Source organism: Canis aureus, chromosome 9 (assembly GCF_053574225.1).
Source record: "Canis aureus isolate CA01 chromosome 9, VMU_Caureus_v.1.0, whole genome shotgun sequence".
Lineage (NCBI taxonomy): Eukaryota > Metazoa > Chordata > Mammalia > Carnivora > Canidae > Canis > Canis aureus.
In genome coordinates this window covers 27,631,247-27,646,217 of record NC_135619.1, presented here as the reverse complement: position 1 = coordinate 27,646,217, position 14,971 = coordinate 27,631,247, and the positions used below count along the sequence as shown (strand labels likewise).

Below are 14,971 nucleotides of genomic sequence, written 5' to 3'. Positions count from 1 at the left end.
TATGCAGAGAGGTTACATAGTCCATAAATATATAATTCTTTCATAAAACCTGCCTTTCTGTCTTTCTTTTCTTTTTGAAAGATAGGAATTTAGATAGGAGAGAAATCTGGAAAATGTCCAGTAGAACTATTTGAGTTGTTTCCACATTTCACTCCTATATATTTTAAGTGTCACAAAGGAAATACATTCTACAGAATTATTTGAGAAATCATTTACATAGGTTTTTGGATCTAAGTATCATATCTTTGATTTTTTTCTTGTAGCTGCAGTGAAGTATGAATCATTATGATTTGGTTCTCTGCCTAATGTCAAGACTGAACTTGACCTGGGAATACAAGTTATTCTGATTATATCTTGTCGTAGATGGAGAAACACACATGGCACATTTAAACACCCTTTTCCAATGGATAGTCTTTCCTCCTTTATCGAATATTAGTTGCCCATAAAGTTCAGGGTCCACTTCTGGATTCTCTATTCTGTTCCACTGATCTATGTGTCTGTTTTTGTGCCAGTACCACACTGTCTTGATGACCACAGCTTTGTAGTACAACCTGAAATCTGGCATTGTGATGCCCCCAGATATGGTTTTCTTTTTTAAAATTCCCCTGGCTATTCGGGGTCTTTTCTGATTCCACACAAATCTTAAAATAATTTGTTCTAACTCTCTGAAGAAAGTCCATGGTATTTTGATAGGGATTGCATTAAACGTGTATATTGCCCTGGGTAACATTGACATTTTCACAATATTAATTCTGCCAATCCATGAGCATGGAATATTTTTCCATCTCTTTGTGTCTTCCTCAATTTCTTTCAGAAGTGTTCTATAGTTTTGAGGGTATAGATCCTTTACATCTTTGGTGAGGTTTATTCCTAGGTATCTTATGCTTTTGGGTGCAATTGTAAATGGGATTGACTCCTTAATTTCTCTTTCTTCTGTCTCATTGTTAGTGTATAGAAATGCCACTGACTTCTGGGCATTGATTTTGTATCCTGCCACGCTACCGAATTGCTGTATGAGTTCTAGCAATCTTGGGGTGGAGACTTTTGGGTTTTCTATGTAGAGTATCATGTCATCGGCGAAGAGAGAGAGTTTGACTTCTTCTTTGCCAATTTGAATGCCTTTAATGTCTTTTTGTTGTCTGATTGCTGAGGCTAGGACTTCCAGTACTATGTTGAATAGCAGTGGTGAGAGTGGACATCCCTGTCTTGTTCCTGATCTTAGGGGAAAGGCTCCCAGTGCTTCCCCATTGAGAATGATATTTGCTGTGGGCTTTTCATAGATGGCTTTTAAGATGTCGAGGAATGTTCCCTCTATCCCTACACTTTGAAGAGTTTTGATCAGGAATGGATGCTGTATTTTGTCAAATGCTTTCTCTGCATCCAATGAGAGGATCATATGGTTCTTGGTTTTTCTCTTGCTGATATGATGAATCACATTGATTGTTTTACGGGTGTTGAACCAGCCTTGTGTCCCAGGGATAAATCCTACTTGGTCATGGTGAATAATTTTCTTAATGTACTGTTGGATCCTATTGGCCAGTATCTTGTTGAGAATTTTTGCATCCATGTTCATCAGGGATATTGGTCTGTAATTCTCCTTTTTGGCGGGGTCTTTGTCTGGCTTTGGAATTAAGGTGATGCTGGCTTCATAGAACGAATTTGGAAGTACTCCATCTCTATCCATTGGAAGAAAGACAGTCTCTTCAATAAATGGTGCTGGGAAAATTGGACATCCACATGCAGAAGAATGAAACTAGACCACTCTCTTTCACCATACACAAAGATAAACTCAAAATGGATGAAAGATCTAAATGTGAGACAAGATTCCATCAAAATCCTAGAGAAGAACACAGGCAACACCCTTTTTGAACTCGGCCATAGTAACTTCTTGCAAGATACATCCACAAAGGCAAAAGAAACAAAAGCAAAAATGAACTATTGGGACTTCATCAAGATAAGAAGCTTTTGCACAGCAAAGGATACAGTCAACAAAACTCAAAGACAACCTACAGAATGGGAGAAGATATTTGCAAATGACATATCAGATAAAGGGCTAGTTTCCAAGATCTATAAAGAACTTATTAAACTCAACACCAAAGAAACAAACAATCCAATCATGAAATGGGCAAAAGACATGAACAGAAATCTCACAGAGGAAGACATAGACATGGCCAACATGCATATGAGAAAATGCTCTGCATCACTTGCCATCAGGGAAATACAAATCAAAACTACAATGAGATACCACCTCACACCAGTGAGAATGGGGAAAATTAACAAGGCAGGAAACAACAAATGTTGGAGAGGATGCGGAGAAAAGGGAACCCTCCTACACTGTTGGTGGGAATGTGAACTGGTGCAGCCACTCTGGAAAACTGTGTGGAGGTTCCTCAAACAGTTAAAAATATACCTGCCCTACGACCCAGCAATTGCACTGTTGGGGATTTACCCCAAAGATACAAATGCAATGAAACGCCGGGACACCTGCACCCCGATGTTTCTAGCAGCAATGGCCACGATAGCCAAACTGTGGAAGGAGCCTCGGTGTCCAACGAAAGATGAATGGATAAAGAAGATGTGGTTTATGTATACAATGGAATATTACTCAGCTATTAGAAATGACAAATACCCACCATTTGCTTCAACGTGGATGGAACTGGAGGGTATTATGCTGAGTGAAGTAAGTCAGTCGGAGAAGGACAAACATTATATGTTCTCATTCATTTGGGGAATATAAATAATAGTGAAAGGGAAAACAAGGGAAGGGAGAAGAAATGTGTGGGAAATACCAGAAAGGGAGACAGAACGTAAAGACTGCTAACTCTGGGAAACGAACTAGGGGTGGTAGAAGGGGAGGAGGGCGGGGGGTGGGAGTGAATGGGTGACGGGCACTGGGTGCTATTCTGTATGTTAGTAAATTGAACACCAATAATAAAAAAAAAAAAAAAAAAAAACACCCTTTTCAAAAGCATAACTGCATTTCACTATCAGAGTTCTGCTTTTCCAATTTAAAATTTACCAAATGTGTGTGGATTATTCCCTTTGACGTTGTGTTGAATTATGAGGCATGTCACGTAAATACTGTTTGAAAGATATATCCTTCTTTCTCTGTATTTCATTGTATATTCCAGTTATTTAAAGCATAGTCACATACCTGAAACTATGGCAGTTAATGCTTCGAGTAGAAATTGCGTTGTAGACTAATGTATCACAAACAATAGAGGAATAATAGTGATTCCCAAAGTGTATATAAATTTAAATCTAGGTTTGTAAAAATAAATCAAATTGACGTATAAGGTACCTGATGTAAATTAAAATTTTGATTAGGTAACCTGTAACTTGTAAAAATGAGCGAAATTGAACCCATTTAAAATCACTATTAATGAAATATACATATAGATGTGGATATATTCATTTTACTATTCTTCCTTTCAAATTGCTCTGCCTTAGTATTTCTGGTCCAAGTGGTTTCCTGGCAGCTATTTCAAGAAAATAAAATAGAAAAATAGCAGTTTGAATAGTATTGAAACATTTGATTTGTGCATTAAAAGTATTTGTTTTTTTCTTCTCATTGTAAATATAGAGAAATTCTTTCACCTCCTATTTAGCATTTTGAACTTTTAAAGCCTATACTGTCAAGTCCAAAGGAGTGACTTTGGGCAAATCACTTAATTTTCTTTGCTTCAGTTTTCTCATTATGCGATGATTGCTAGACTTCTGTGATTCTTGATTTGATATCTGTTTCTGACTCTCCCTTGACAACAGGTTGTACATTGTCACTAGCAGCAATTAGTTCATAATTGTTAGCACCCAGCATTTTTACTGTGATAATTTAAGAATGTACAATCCAGTATTCATGACTTGTATAGTTTTTGAAATTTCTTAGAGGTCACAAAAAAAAAAAAGAAGAACCTATTGAGTGACTATAAACACCTCTACTTTTGTATCTGGAAGAAAAGAAACCACCCATGAATCTTATAGACAAGCACTATGTTCATTATCGGGATGTTTTGAAGACCATCAACCTTGAGCAGCTTGTACAGAAGCACCTATTTTTCTATGCCAAGAACTATGTATAGAAGGTTCACTGGAGCCTTCTTCTAAGCAGATTGGCACCCTCACCTATGTTCTTATTCTCTTCTTTTTTCTCTTCCTCTTTTCCTCCCTCCCCTCTCTCCTTCCTTCCTTCCTTCCTTCCTTTCTTCCTTCCTTCCTTCCTTCCTTCCTTCCTTCCTTCCTTCCTTCCTTCCAAAATAAGCCATATTTAAGAAAATAAAACCCCCATGGGATGCAAGTGCTAGTCTAGCGATGCTGCACAGTTTGACTTTAGGAAGGTCTTACATGGAATAAAGAGTGCGAGAAATAATGATAACTGAGTCACCTTGAATCCAATAACAACAGCAAAATTTTGCTTACCTTAGACTGTAAATCATGTGAAGAAAGGTTTGATCCAGTTACATAATTTGTTAACTCAAAGTGAAAATCAACCAACCAACCCACAACAGATTGTGGAGGTTTGTTACTGGAAGATAATCTGAAACCTAGAAATCTGAAATGGAGAAAGTTACCTTAAGAATCAAGAAACAGGGCAGCCCTGGTGGCGCAGTGGTTTAGCGCCGCCTGCAGCTCAAGGTGTGATCCTGGAGACCTGGGATCGAGTCCCATGTCAGGCTCCCTTTCACGGAGCCTGCTTCTCCCTCTGCCTGTGTCTCTGCCTCTCTCTCTCTCTGTCTCTCATGAATAAATAAATAAAATCTTAAAAAAAAAATCAAGAAACAACCAAATGACAGAGAAGACAGTTGCAGACATAAGAATGATGTCTTTTATTTATAATTGAAGGCACAGCTGGGGGTCTGTGGACTATTGCCCACCTGCACATGTGTGTGGCTTAGAGTACTGAATACTTACTTGTGTATAAAGTGTCTCAAACATTTTTGCATCAGTTGCCAATATTAAAATGGGAAGTTTCCCAAAGAATATGTATATATCTTTCTCTCTTCTTAAAAAAAAAAAAAATCTGTTTCCTGCATTCCATCCATTCTGGTTCTCAGCAGAATCCATCTCTCTCTCCTTATTGTTTTTAACGCCTAGTCTCTTCCAGATGATACCTGATCTCTTCCCTTAGGCTTGTGAATTTTTCCTCTAGTTTAAATAATATACACCATTTTAAAAGTATTGATTAGTTTAATGGACTATCACATATGTGGTATTTATCAAGCAAGCAATTAAGATCAAAACCAAAAATAAAGAAGTGTGTAACACCTCCTCTGTTTACTTTATCCAAAACGTGAGTTACCCATGTTGCCATAATTCTTATCTTCTTTTTTTGGAGGACACAGCATGCTCCAAAACACTTCTATTCTTCACAATCTGAGTTGGTTAATGGGGCAGCAGGTCCTAAACAAATCCTTAACTTCTATTTCAAAAACACTGGAGTTGTATACTTGTAGTTTTTGTCATATATTTATAATGGGAAATGACTCCAGTAACATATTTTGTGCCAGGCTTCTTCTTTGATGATTGCTTGCTATCAATCACATCTGATACCTGGAAGAATAAAAACAAGGACAAATTTAAAAATATCAAAACCAGCTGCATACATACACATTGAGGACAGGGTTCTTTCAGATAGACCAATGAATTCACAGTTGCCACTTTGTTCCAGGAGGATAGGCAGTGAGAATGTAGTGTGAACAGCGGCTCTTCCAGGAGCACATAAAATGTGCACATTGTAAAAATTGAGTTGTATTACTTACCATCTTTAAAATGAAGCATGATATTAGCATATATTTAGATTGTAGACTCTAGAAGAAAAACAATAGATCCCCTCATACGTGATTATCCTCTCTTCACACTTTTTTCTACTGCATCAGCTGATCATTAAATTTTCCCCGGGTTGATGGAAATACTGGGTTTCACAGTGAGTGACCAACACAGGGTGGAGAAAATCTTTCCCTTTTATTTCCTCAGGAATTTCTGTCTAAATGCACATTGTCTTCCAGATGGTGATTTTGTTTATTTCTTTTTGCTATGGTGGAGTACTCAGATCAAAAAAATAAAAACATGTAAGGTGATGTTTAAATAATCACTTCAATCCTTTAATCATGAAAGAGATTTAAGAGAAGACTGAATTTGTTTTTGTTATCATAGGGTAAGCAGCATTTTTGTTTGTTGTCTCAGAAAGAAAGGTATGATAGTACATTTCTCTATGTGATTCAGCAGTTATAGGTGGGAAAATGTTGTGACTAAGAATGCAACTTAGCATTAGGTTCCTGTGATTTGAACTCTAGCTTCCACCTTTTCCTGAACTTGTGAACTTTTTTTTTTTTTTTATTTGCTACCTTTCTTCAAGCATCAGGATTCTTCTGTGCTAACTATAGATGATATACATTATCCAGAGTTATATGAACGGTGAGTAATTTTATGTGAAATATATAATAGAGAGCTGGGTATATTTAAAAACATGAAAACATTCATGCACACACATATATGTACATATATGTGTGTAATTATATTTACGTCTTGTGTAGTAGTTTATATTATACAGTGTGAATAAATTATCTCGGTAGCAATTCTAAGAGCCACTAGGGGTAAAGAAAGTGGTATTTCTGGAAGAGGAGTACACTAATCTGGTTTTGCTCTGCATTACGATTTGCATTACGATTTGTTGGCAGTAAGCATTTATACATGTCTCTACCTGCCAAAAATCCTTGATTTTTGTGTAGGTGAGAGGCAAGACGAGTCTAGCAGTAAGGCAAATGGGAAATGGAAGCCCAACAGGCCTTTCTATTGATGAGTGTCAGATGCTATGCTTGTTTCTTATATTCACATAGGCCTTAGTTTACATTATTTATTTTTTTAATTTACATAATTTAATGTCAAGAACAAGACTGGTATATATCAAAAACAAATGGCTGGATATTCCTCCATTAGTGACTCCATTCACACTCTCCACTGTTGTCTCCCTTCCTCTGTTCCTTGAGAAGCTGACCTGTGTGGGCTGACTCCAGTGGGCCCCCTTATCTTCCAGCTTCTAATTCCATTAGACTAGTGAGACCAAAGGGGATGAGATTGGTTTGTAGGAGACTAAGAATTTATTCACCTAGCTTACTCTCTGAGGAAGCCACAGTTTGTTAGTAGCTCCATTCCTCTGCCTTAACAATGGCCCTTGTTCTGGTGCCCTGTCTGGCCACTGGTCTAGCCAGGTGTAGATATCCTTGTATCTTCAGACCCCGGTTAGGGATTGGCTTCCCACTTTCACTAGTCCCACTCTTTTACTTCCTTGCTTTTTCCTTATCTTTGGCCTTTCCTTGGTAAACAGTCTCTTCATTAATACCTCTTTAATCATGCTTTTTTGAGAGCGGCATACGATTCCTGACAGGACCTTGACTGATAAAAATGTCCTCGGTGAAACAAAATTAATGATTTCTCTGTAGAAAGAAACGAATAATACATTATTCTACTCCAGGGATCGTTAACACTTAATATCTCTATTTTTAAAGCCAAGACAAGCTATAACCGATTTGCTTGAATTTCTCTCTGTGATTAAGAGTTTATCAGAATGCTACAACGGTGTGTGTATGTGTATACTATTGTATTCGCCTAAGGGCAGAGTAATGCTGCGGCTTGCATTTCAGAACAGCTGATGTAACCGCATAATGGAGAGTGGCTTGAGAAGGGATAAAAACTAAAGGCTGAACAGCTATTCAGAGACTGTTGTGTAGTTTAGGTAAGAGATGAGAGTAACTTTGACTAGGTCAGTGGTAGGAAAATGTAGTGGAAAGGAATACTTTAGAAGGTATTTAAGGCAAAGAATAGTACAGTGGTTACTTCTTACCAGCTCTGTGACCCTGGGCAGGTTCTTTTACTTTTCTGAATCTCTATTTCTTCTCTATCTGCAAATTGAGGAGAATAGTACCTCTATCAGAGAAGTAGTGTGAGGATTAAATTGATATGTATAATGTACATAGAACAGTTCCTAGCACATGGCAAGCATATAACATCCACTTTAAATATTACTAGTAGTATCTTTATGGATGCCAAATATGGGTGGAGAGAATGTGTCTGGATAATACAATTCAGTGGAGTATGTGATTTTCGACATCATTCATCATTCTGCTGAATAGATGATTTAGCAGAAATTTGAGATCTTTAAGTTTTTCTGTTAATTCCACATAAATTTATTTTCAGATTCACATTGCTTCCATCTTGCATTACTGTCTGTTGCTGTCATCCCCATGCTTAACATATAGCTAAATAAAACCCACATTCCTTAGTCTAGAATTCCAAATGCATTTGAGGGATCTTCCACACTGCCTGTGTCTTTAAAAAAAAAAAGATTTTATTTATTTGTCACAGGGAGAGAAAGAGAGAGCACAAGCAGGGGAAGAGAGAGGAGCAGAGAGAGAAGCAGGCTCCCCACAGAGCAGGGCGTCCTATGAAGGGCTCAATCCCAGGACCTTGGGATCTTAACCTGAGCCGAAGGCAGAGGATTAGCTGACTGAACCACCCAGGAATCCCTTGACCTGTGTCTTAACTGAGCCTTTTATCCCCAACAGAATCCCCCACAGTGGTCAAGGGCATTCTCTTGCAGTTCGTCTCACCTAAATTGGCCTCCTTATAACTTAATCTGATTTAGTCGTATGTATCCTCAGAAACCTTCTGTGGTTCCTTGTTTGTCCAGAGTATATGGTCTTAGATCCTGAATCCAGAATTCATAGCCCTCACTAGTTTGGCCTACCTGTCATATTGTTTGATTTTCTCATTCTGTTCCATTATTGGATATTTACATATCCTTCAGAGTTTTGATTTATTTTGTGGTAGCTATACCCTACACCTGATATCTATCCTCCTTTCCTGCACGTGCCCAATGAAGTTCTACTTGTCTTGAAAAGGTCAGCACAGTCCCAGTTTCTCAGAGAGATCACCTTCAGAATTCCTCCTGTTTTCATTGTGTTTCTTCCTCCCTTTTCCCTTTGCTATGCTAAGTGAAGATCTATTACAGTACTTTCCAAAGTGTTTTTGTATTAGGAAACAGATTCTCAGATTTTATTGTGAATGTCAGTCATTAATACAGCTTCTTGGGTCACCCGATCCAGAAGATAGACTCTTTAAGTCTGCAGGTTTAAAAAAAAAAAAAAAAAAAAGTCTGCAGGTTTTAATGCAGATGCTTATCTTAGGATGATAAATGGTCAAAGAGAAAAAGGATTGACCCTGCCTGTCACCCAGCCCCACAGCTTCTTCTCATGGCATGAAGCCATGATTCTCATGATTGAGATGTCTGCTTTCTGGGATGAGTGAATGGTACAATCATCCCAGTGACAGATTCATGACTAAGCATTGCTGAATTCTCCATTTCAGTTTCTTAGTTAAGGGTAATTTGAGAAATCAAGTCAGATCCTGAGTGTCCAACCCCCAAATCAGAATCTGTGACCTGTCATGCCCATATCTTCCATGTGATTTCCCGATCTCATTCTTAGCACATTCTACTTCTTATTCTTTCCTATTCCCTCTGCTGCTTAGGCTCGCCTGTACTTCCAAAATTTTGCTGGGACACTGTTGTCATGCCCTGTTATTTAGTCTTGTAATAGTACTCTTCTGTTTTTTCTTAAGATACATGAGCCTATTTTTCCTTGCTCTGTCTCCCCCAAGTTTGCTTTGTCATATATGGAGCCTGCATCTTTTTTATTTAATTATTCTGAAGGCTGTGTAATTTCCCCTCCCTCCCTTCTCACTCTCCTCTCCTTCACTTCTTCATATGATGCTGAACATTGATAGCACTTTGCATCATTTCTTTTCTAACCAAGGTAAGATAACTAGTGAGCAGAAATCAAGACAAAACCCTTCACATTTTAAGAATTTCAAACAACTTCTAAAAGATGACAATTTAAACAACTTACAGAACTTACACAACTTAAACAACTTATATCTGAATCTAAATGAGGCAGACAGAGGTTCCTGGTGAAAAAATAAATGTGAATGAATTTCCTTTGCATAATCATCATATTTGTCAAGCAAACCAGAAAGGAAAAAGTCATGAAAAAATTTCTTGTAATAATTTTGGTAAAACAATGATTTGGTTCAACACTTCTTGGCCAGAAAGTCCACAGAAAATTCCAGGGTCTGTACTAATTTGCACTGAAGAAAGAAAATATTCTGACTTTCTCTAGATAAAAGGTAACTGTAATATTTTCTGAGTGAGGGATCCCTGGGTGGCGCAGTGGTTTGGTGCCTGCCTTTGGCCCAGGGCGCGGTCCTGGATATCCAGGATCAAATCCCACGTCAGGCTCCCGGTGCATGGAGCCTGCTTCTCCCTCTGCCTGTGTCTCTGCCTCTCTCTCTCTCACTGTGTGCCTATCATAAATAAATAAAAGTTAAAAAAAATATTTTCTGAGTGATTAATATAATGTCATTTTTAACATGCATTCCCAGTGATTCTGATACAGCTGGTCCATGGACAACAATAATGCATTTACTCTTCTTTCTTTTTAAATTTATTTTTTCTTTTTTAAAAGATTTTATTTAAATTCAAGTTAGTTAATATATGATGTATTAGTAATTTCAGGGGTAGAATTTCATGATTCATCAGTTGCATTTAACACCCAGTGCTCATTACATCACATGCCTTCCTAATGTCCATCACCCAGTTACCTCATATTTGTCTTTTCTAATTATATTTTGAGCTACAAGAGAAAATGTTTTATACAATTTTGTCTTATAGATCTTAATACATTTTGGATAAAGTATCTGCTCAATTAAGTATTTCCTACATTGAATTGAATGGAATTATTCGGCATTGAGTTTTTCTAATACCTATTTCTTTCATGCTATTTCATGCTCTTATTCTTACTACATTCCTTTCTAGTTAATTTTACATTCCCTCTGTTCCTATTCCCACCTCACTTATGCCAACCTCCACTTTCAAGACTGCATTTTAAGCTAATTCTAACTGAGGATGCCATTTCAGTTGAAAATGTTTAGCAATTCTTTTAAAGTTATAGGCAACGTTTTTTTCTTTGTCTTTTTTCTTTTTCTCCTATTTAGGGAATGAACTGTTTATTTTATCACATCTATTAATCAAGTCTAGGCAAAGGTCACTTCAGAATAACTATGATTGAGCCCTTTATTTTGAATCTTTGCATAAAGTCACTCAAAAGTGTTATATGGAAGTATATGCTGTATACTATATACACGACTTAACAAAATTCATTCCAAAACAGTGGCTGGAGTTAATCTTTGAATGAGGAGAAGAATCTTATACTACTCCAGAATTTGCCCCTATGCTTCTCTGACAGTCTTAAGGCTTTCTCTCATTTATTATTTGAGGCAACCACAAACTTCCTATTAATACTAAGCAGTTCCCAAGGGAGAGAGATGTATGTGTTTGTGAGAGCAAGTGAGAGTTGTGCTAGAAAGCATGGTGACGAGGAGTGGTGTGGGGAGCGGTTATGCTAATATAATCCAATGCTGGTAAAATATCTCATGTATTTGTATCATGGCTCACGGTGCTGAAAAAATATCAGATTTTAGTTAAATAAACAAAATTTAAAAAATAATGCTAGTCTACACTTCATAAAATCTAGAATTATTGTACTCTGTCAATCCAAATGGAAAATCTGAATACCCACAGATGATGCATAAAATCTGAGATATGGATATGGCATTGAAATTACTTTTTTTTATATGCAAGCCATGTTTTTTTGGGTAGTGTTGCATTAAAAGCCCTGCCTCCAAAAAAAAATTAAAAAAAAAAAAAAAAAAAAAAAAAAAAAGCCCTGCCTCCTCTATTCCAGCCTGTTCCTGAAGGATAAAATCAGATTGAGTTGTTTCTCCAGGATCTGTATCTCCTTATCAGGTTGCTTGAGTTCATTAAATTTTAGCAGTAAGTTTTATTTTTCAGTCTGTTATTTTCTTTCTAGAGATCACTAATACTAAAATAATGATAATGATGATGATGATGATGATGATGGAGCAATAACAAATTACATTGCAAACCTATTTCCCAAAACTGCTATCAGATGCTGACCTAATTTTGACACTTCAAAACATGTCAGTAAAGGAAGATTAAGGAAGAAAAAGTATTATTTTATATGTAGGGCCCCTTGGCTCCTCCCCTTACAACTGGTTAGTCTGCCATTTATGGCAATTTCTGCTGCCTAAGTTTTTAAAAACACATGCTTTGTGACATATGGGCCCCTGTCTGATCAGTCTGTGTCTCTGATGACAGGGAATCAATCCAAATAGAACACTGTGAATAGAAATACTTTTCTTTATATAGAATATCTTGGAATCTCTCTATTTCTTTCCTTACTCACTTTACTATTACATGTGAAGTTCAGTATTTTGGAAAAAAGTCATTTTTAGCATTTTAATAACAAACAACCTAGCTATTTCTGTCTAAGTAAAATGCATCAGGCAGTTATAAAATCATAATTTCCAGAACTGAAAGGGGCCTTGTTAAATCATTACAAAACAAATTATTAAACAATTGCTATTCTCTTTCTGAAAATAGTGATCAATAGCTATTAATGGCAGAGAAGATGAACAAAGGAGATATCAATTTTCCAGACTAAAATATTGTAGAAGCTTATTTTGGTAATGTAGTGTGACTACATCCTTATAAAGATCTTGTGTCCTTTTTTATAAGCATCTTTAACTTGTATAGCCAAACTGTTACTTGTTACATAGTATGGCAATTTTTCCTTTTTCTCTGGCTCAGATAAAATCATAGTAAGTTTAGTACCACAGAGTACTGGATAACTGTTAGTTAGCTTTAATAGTTCTTGCGAGATCTTTCTGTAGTACAGGAGGATCCACTCAAAAGGAGAAGATAACCTCATTCCCAGTTTGAGGACAACTGGCATTGAACACTGGCAAGGCCAGCAGCCTGATGTCGGGTTTCAGTTGACAGTCTTTAAGGCAACCAGGGTATGACAACTAGCAGTGGAATGCATCTTTTGGTCAAGACATTTCATTTGATAAATAAAATTTGTGGTAATTATTACATGTGATCTTAATGCTCTATTGAATACAAGCTATGTCAAAAAGCAATGAATTGAAAGACAAGTAAAAATACCAATAAACTATGTCCTAATTGCCATGACCTTGGTTAGTCCTGCCACCACACAAGAGAGAACCTCAACAGCCAATGTATAGGATTACCTAGAACTAATTGAAAATTCACCTTGGGGTTTGTGTGTGTTTGTGTAGGTGTGTGTGTTTGTGTAGGTGTGTGTGTTTCCACTCTCAAGCTAAGAAAGAAGAGCCAGCTAATCACTCAGAACCACAATCTACTCTATCTGCTTTCTTTCACCTTCAAATATGTCATTTTGAGACACATATGTGTTTTCTGTTTTTCCTGGAAAGGTGTAATCATTTCCATAGTATTCCATAGAGTGTTCTTAGAACTCCTCTGACAATGAAATCTGTGCTTATGTCCCCTTTGGCCTTTAACTCTTATAAGTTTTGGGTTAGTTTTATATGGGTTAAGTGTTTTACGAGTAAATGGCAGAGATAGATGGCTTTCTCCTAACTTTAGTATAAATACAGATACTCAAGTTAGTCTTAAATCTCTTAAATCCAGGCTATTCCCCTCCAGGAAAAATAGAGGAGAATTTATGTTTTTGATAAAATTTTTAGATTTTAACTATTTCTCCTTTATTCTTACTGCATTTAAGGATAAAATAATGGACTTCTCTACTCAGAAAACTCACGTTTCTTTTTTAATAGCATTCTTGGAGATTGAGACTGTGATATTCATCATGCTATCTAAAAGAAGGAAGGAAAGAAGGAAGGAGAGCAGAGAGAAAAAAAATAGCACAGGAGGGAAGGGAGAGTGGAAGAAAGAAGAAAAAAGAAGGGGACAGGGAGGAAGGAAAGATGAATGGATGTGTTGCTATCCCCTATCCATTTTGGTGACTGTATCATCACATTATCAGGGAAAATGCCAAGTTGTGAACATCTCACCTCTCCCATTAATTGTTCAGTAATGTATTAGTTTCCTAGGGCTGCCATAAGAAAGTACCACAAACTGGGTGGCGTGAGTAATAAGAAATTTATTGTATCACAGGTCTGAAGGCTAGAAGTTTGAGATAAAGGTATTGGCAGGATTGGTTCCTTCTGAGGGCTGTGAAGAAGAATCTGTTTAATACTTCTTCCCTAATTTCTGGTGGTTTGCCGGCGATCTTTGGTGTTTCTTGGCATGTCTGGATGCATCAATCACCTCAATCTCTGTCTTCCTATTCACATGGTGTTCTTCTGGTGTGTATGTCTGTGTCCAAATTTCGCCTTTTGATAAGGACATCAGTTCCATGAATCAGGGCTCATTCTAATGACTTCATTTCAACTTGATTACCTCTGTTAATTTCTACCTCTAAATAAGGTCACATTCTGAAGTATCGGGGGTCAGGAATCCAACATATTTTGGAGGGGTTACGCATTCAGTCTATAATAAATAACATCTTTTTTGTTATAATACAACAACTTTGAAAGCATTTGAAGTATGATTCTTTTACTGCTGTCATAACCCAACATAATTCAAGGTAGTAGGCTATAATGTTACCTTATCCCCACCGCCCCCCCCCCACATCAAAATTAGTAGTTTAAGACATCAGTGAATGTATCCATCATTGAAAAATAAACCTCTGCTAATTTTTAGCAGGTCTACAGAAAATGTAGAGATGAACCTGAAGAGATGAAATATCCCTGACACCTTCTTTCTGAAAATTGGAGTTCAGTAGCATGTGCTGATTGAAAATGGGGTATACTTTCAATTTTTTTAGTTTATAAGATATTGATGTACTAGAAGGACTGACATAAACTTAACAGGCTAATAAATATCTAACTCTAGGTAGAAACCATTTCATTATTTGAAAGCCGATAGAATTTTGTAGATTATAATAGATATTTTACAGTTTGTGTGCAAGTCGGAAATGTACCATTTCAAAGACTGATTGGGAAGAGATGGTTGATT

General features: G+C 36.9%; 1 protein-coding gene and 1 long non-coding RNA gene across 7 annotated transcripts in view; one reads left to right on the top strand and one right to left on the bottom strand.

Annotated features, from left to right (window-relative positions):
• The window catches only part of MDGA2 (MAM domain containing glycosylphosphatidylinositol anchor 2), a 786,794-nt gene that overhangs the window by 301,717 nt on the left and 470,106 nt on the right, over window positions 1-14,971 (top strand). The gene's annotated exons all lie outside the window — the stretch shown is intronic.
• The window catches only part of LOC144320530 (uncharacterized), a 29,293-nt gene continuing 19,121 nt past the window's right edge, over window positions 4,800-14,971 (bottom strand). For 3 of the 4 annotated variants that reach the window (XR_013386161.1, XR_013386162.1, XR_013386164.1), the window contains 2 exons: window positions 7,838-7,895; window positions 7,147-7,430 (listed from right to left, as the gene is read on the bottom strand). This is a non-coding gene — a long non-coding RNA (uncharacterized LOC144320530). Of the gene's footprint in view, window positions 5,548-7,146; window positions 7,431-7,837; window positions 7,896-14,971 lie in introns of those variants that run through there. The other variant, XR_013386163.1, reaches the window with a different exon arrangement.